Source organism: Macaca fascicularis, chromosome 6, assembly GCF_037993035.2.
Source record: "Macaca fascicularis isolate 582-1 chromosome 6, T2T-MFA8v1.1".
Classification (NCBI taxonomy): domain Eukaryota; kingdom Metazoa; phylum Chordata; class Mammalia; order Primates; family Cercopithecidae; genus Macaca; species Macaca fascicularis.
In genome coordinates, this window is record NC_088380.1 from 104,989,066 (window position 1) to 104,995,065 (window position 6,000).

The following is a 6,000-nucleotide window of genomic DNA, read 5'->3' on the forward strand; positions in this document are numbered from 1 at the left end:
AGCCAGATATGATGACAGGAACTTATAATCCCAGTTCCTGGGGAGGCTGAGGCAGGAGAATCGCTTGAACCCAGGAGGCAGAAGTTACACTGAGCCAAGATCGCATCATTGCACTCCAACCTTGGCAGCAAAAGCAAAAAAAAAAAAAAAAAAAAAAAGAGAGAGAGAGAGAAAGGAAAGGAGAAAATCATGGTAAGGAAGAGGGAAATGCAATAAATGAGACTGGAAATGACTATATACAAGGAAGGTTGTTAGAAATCTATGGCAAGAAGATGGCCAAATAGGAACAGCTCCAGTCTCCAACTCCCAGTGCGAGCGACACAGAAGACCAGTGATTTCTGCATTTTCAACTGAGGTACTGGGTTCAGCTCACTAGGGAGAGCCGGACAATCGGTGCTGGTCAGCTGCTGCAGCCCGACCGAGCTGAAGCAGGGCGAGGCATCCCCTCACCTGGGAAGCACAAGGGGGAAGGGAATCCCTTTTCCTAGCCAGGGGAACTGAGACACACAACACCTGGAAAATCAGGTAACTCCCACTCCAATATTGCACTTTAAGCAAACGGGCACACCAGGAGATTATATCCCACACCTGGCCGGGAGGGTCCCACGCCCACGGAGCCTCCCTCATTGCTAGCACATCAGTCTTCGATCCAGTCGCAAGGCAGCAGCAAGGCTGGGGGAGGGGTGCCCACCATTGCTGAGGCTTAAGTAGGTAAACAAAGCCGCTGGGAAGCTTGAACTGGGTGGAGCTCACAGCAGCTCAAGGAAACCTGCCTGTCTCTGTAGACTCCACCTCTGGGGACAGGGCACAGCTAAACAACGACAACAACAACAACAACAAAAGCAGCACAAACCTCTGCAGACGCAAACGACTCTGTCTGACAGCTTTGAAGAGAGCAGTGGATCTCCCAATAAGGAGGTTGAGATCTGAGAAGGGACAGACTGCCTGCTCAAGTGGGTCCCTGACTCCTGAGTAGCCTAACTGGGAGACATCCCCCACTAGGGGCAGTCTGACACCCCACACCTCACAGGATAGAGTACACCCCTGAGAGGAAGCTTCCAAAGTAAGAATCAGACAGGTACACTCGCTGTTCAGAAATATTCTACCTTCTGCAGCCTCTGCTGCTGATACCCAGGCAAACAGGGTCTGGAGTGGACCTCAAGCAATCTCCAACAGACCTACAGCTGAGGGTCCTGACTGTTAGAAGGAAAACTATCAAACAGGAAGGACACCTACACCAAAACCCCATCAGTACATCACCATCATCAAAGACCAGAGGCAGATAAAACCACAAAGATGGGGAAAAAGCAGGGCAGAAAAGCTGGAAATTCAAAAAATAAGAGCGCATCTCCACCGGCAAAGGAGCGCAGCTCATCACCAGCCATGGATCAAAGCTGGACAGAGAATGACTTTGACGAGATGAGAGAAGAAGTCTTCAGTCCATCAAACTTCTCAGAGCTAAAGGAGGAATTACGTACCCAGTGGAAAGAAACTAAAAATCTTGAAAAAAAGGAAAAAAAAAGTGGAAGAATTGATAGCTATAGTAATTAATGCAGAGAAGGTCATAAACGAAATGACAGAGATGAAAACCATGACACGAGAAATACGTGACAAATGCACAAGCTTCAGTAACCGACTCGATCAACTGGAAGAAAGTGTATCAGCGATTCAGGATCAAATGAATGAAATGAAGGGAGAAGAGAAACCAAAAGAAAAAAGAAGAAAAAGAAATGAACAAAGCCTGCAAGAAGTATGGGATTATGTAAAAAGACCAAATCTACATCTGATTGGGGTGCCTGAAAGTGACAGGGAAAATGGAACCAAGTTGGAAAACACTCTTCAGGATATCATCCAGGAGAACTTCCCCAACCTAGTAGGGCAGGCCAACATTCAAATCCAGGAAATACAGAGAACGCCACAAAGATACTCCTCGAGAAGAGCAACTCCAAGACACATAATTGCCAGATTCACCAAAGTTGAAATGAAGGAAAAAATCTTAAGGGCAGCCAGAGAGAAAGGTCGGGTTACCCACAAAGGGAAGCCCATCAGATTAACAGCAGATCTCTCGGCAGAAACTCTCCAAGCCAGAAGAGAGTGGGGGCCAATATTCAACATTCTTAAAGAAAAGAATTTTAAACCCAGAATTTCATATCCAGCCAAACTAAGTTTCATAAGTGAAGGAGAAATAAAATCCTTTACAGATAAGCAAATGCTTAGAGATTTTGTCACCACCAGGCGTGCCTTACAAGAGACCCTGAAGGAAGCACTAAATATGGAAAGGAACAACCGGTACCAGCCATTGTAAAAACATGCCAAAATGTAAAGACCGTCGAGGCTAGAAAGAAACTGCATCAACTAACAAGCAAAATAACCAGTTAATATCATAATGGCAGGATCAAGTTCACACATAACAATATTAACCTTAAATGTAAATGGGTCCAGTCTCCAACTCCCAGCGTGAGCGAAACAGAAGACCGGTGATTTCTGCATTTTCAACTGAGGTACTGGGTTCATTTCACTGGGGAGTGCCGGACGATCGGTGCTGGTCAGCTGCTGCAGCCCGAACAGCGAGAGCTGAAGCAGGGCGAGGCATTGCCTCACCTGGGAAGCACAAGGGGGAAGGGAATCCCTTTTCCTAGCCAGGGGAACTGAGACACACAACACCTGGAAAATCAGGTAACTCCCACCCCAATACTGCGCTTTAAGCAAACAGGCACAACAGGAGATCATATCCCACACCTGGCCGGGAGGGTCCCACACCCTCGGAGCCTCCCTAATTGATAGCACAGCATTCTGTGATCTACTGGCAAGGCAGCAGCGAGGTTGGGGGAGGGGCGCCCGCCATTGCTGAGGATTAAGTAGGTAAACAAAGCTGCTGGGAAGCTCGAACTGGGTGGAGCTCACAGCAGCTCAAGGAAACCTGCCTGTCTCTGTAGAATCCACCTCTGGGGACAGGGCAATAACAAACTCAGCCGAAACCTCTGCAGACGCAAACGACTCTGTCTGACAGCTTTGAAGAGAGCAGTGGATCTCCCAACACGGAGGTTGAGATCTGAGAAGGGAGAGACTCCCTGCTCAAGTGGGTCCCTGACCCCTGAGTAGCCTAACTGGGAGACATCCCCCACTAGGGGCAGTCTGACACCCCACACCTCACAGGGTGGAGTACACCCCTGAGAGGAAGCTTCCAAAGCAAGAATCAGACAGGTACACTTGCTGTTCAGAAATATTCTATCTTCTGTAGCCTCTGCTGCTGATACCCAGGCAAACAGGGTCTGGAGTGGACCTCAAGCAATCTCCAACAGACCTACAGCTGAGGGTCCTGACTGTTAGAAGGAAAACTATCAAACAGGAAGGACACCTACACCAAAACCCCATCAGTACATCACCATCATCAAAGACCAGAGGCAGATAAAACCACAAAGATGGGGAAAAAGCAGGGCAGAAAAGCTGGAAATTCAAAAAATAAGAGCGCATCTCCACCGGCAAAGGAGCGCAGCTCATCGCCAGCAACGGATCAAAGCTGGACGGAGAATAACTTTGACGAGATGAGAGAAGAAGGCTTCAGTCCATCAAATTTCTCAGAGTTAAAGGAGGAATTACGTACCCAGAGCAAAGAAACTAAAAATCTTGAAAAAAAAGTGGAAGAATTGATGGCTAGAGTAATTAATGCAGAGAAGGTCATAAACGAAATGACAGAGATGAAAACCATGACACGAGAAATACGTGACAAATGCACAAGCTTCAGTAACCAACTCGATCAACTGGAAGAAAGAGTATCTGCGATTGAGGACCAAACGAATGAAATGAAGCGAGAAGAGAAACCAAAAGAAAAAAGAAGAAAAGAAATGAACAAAGCCTGCAAGAAGTATGGGATTATGTAAAAAGACCAAATCTACGTCTGATTGGGGTGCCTGAAAGTGAGGGGGAAACTGGAACCAAGTTGGAAAACACTCTTCAGGATATCATCCAGGAGAACTTCCCCAACCTAGTAGGGCAGGCCAACATTCAAATCCAGGAAATACAGAGAATGCCACAAAGATACTCCTCGAGAAGAGCAACTCCAAGACACATAATTGCCAGATTCACCAAAGTTGAAATGAAGGAAAAAATCTTAAGGGCAGCCAGAGAGAAAGGTCGGGTTACCCACAAAGGGAAGCCCATCAGATTAACAGCAGATCTCTCGGCAGAAACTCTCCAAGCCAGAAGAGAGTGGGGGCCAATATTCAACATTCTTAAAGAAAAGAATTTTAAACCCAGAATTTCATATCCAGCCAAACTAAGTTTCATAAGTGAAGGAGAAATAAAATCCTTTACAGATAAGCAAATGCTTAGAGATTTTGTCACCACTAGGCCTGCCTTACAAGAGACCCTGAAGGAAGCACTAAACATGGAAAGGAACAACCGGTACCAGCCATTGCAAAAACATGACAAAATGTAAAGACGTTCGAGGCTAGGAAGAAACTGCATCAACTTACGAGCAAAATAACCAGTTAATATCGTAATGGCAGGATCAAGTTTACACATAACAATCTTAACCTTAAATGTAAATGGACTAAATGCTCCAATTAAAAGACACAGACTGGCAAACTGGATAAAGAGTCAAGACCCATCAGTCTGCTGTATTCAGGAGACCCATCTCACACGCAGAGACATACATAGGCTCAAAATAAAGGGATGGAGGAAGATTTACCAGGCAAATGGAGAACAAAAAAAAAGCGGGGGTTGCAATACTAGTCTCTGATAAAACAGACTTTAAACCATCAAAGATCAAAAGAGACAAAGAAGGCCATTACATAATGGTAAAGGGATCAATTCAACAGGAAGAGCTAACTATCCTAAATATATATGCACCCAATACAGGAGCACCCAGATTCATAAAGCAAGTCCTTAGAGACTTACAAAGACACTTAGACTACCATACAATAATAATGGGAGACTTCAACACTCCACTGTCAACATTAGACAGATCAACGAGACAGAAAGTTAACAAGGATATCCAGGAATTGAACTCATCTCTGCAGCAAGCAGACCTAATAGACATCTGTAGAACTCTCCACCCCAAATCAACAGAATATATATTCTCCTCAGCACCACATCGTACTTACTCCAATATCGACCACATAATTGGAAGTAAAGCACTCCTCAGCAAATGTACAAGAACAGAAATTATAACAAACTGTCTCTCAGACCACAGTGCAATCAAACTAGAACTCAGGACTAAGAAACTCAATCAGAACCGCTCAACTACATGGAAAATGAACAACCTGCTCCTGAATGACTACTGGGTACATAACGAAATGAAGGCAGAAATAAAGATGTTCTTTGAAACCAATGAGAACAAAGATACAACATACCAGAATCTCTGGGACACATTTAAAGCAGTGTGTAGAGGGAAATTTATAGCACTAAATGCCCACAAGAGAAATCAGGAAAGATCTAAAATTGACACTCTAACATCGCAATTAAAAGAACTAGAGAAGCAAGAGCAAACACATTCGAAAGCTAGCAGAAGGCAAGAAATAACTAAGATGAGAGCAGAACTGAAGGAGATAGAAACACAAAAAACCCTCCAAAAAATCAATGAATCCAGGAGTTGGTTTTTTGAAAAGATCAACAAAATTGACAGACCGCTAGCAAGACTAATAAAGAAGAAAGAGAGAAGAATCAAATAGACGAAATAAAAAATGATAAAGGGGATATCACCACCGACCCCACAGAAATACAAACTACCATCAGAGAATACTATAAACACCTCTACGCAAATAAACTGGAAAATCTAGAAGAAATGGATAATTTCCTGGACACTTACACTCTTCCAAGACTAAACCAGGAAGAAGTTGAATCCCTGAATAGACCAATAGCAGGCTCTGAAATCGAGGCAATAATTAATAGCCTACCAACCAAAAAAAGTCCAGGACCAGATGGATTCACAGCTGAATTCTACCAGAGGTACAAGGAGGAGCTGGTACCATTCCTTCTGAAACTATTCCAATCAATAGA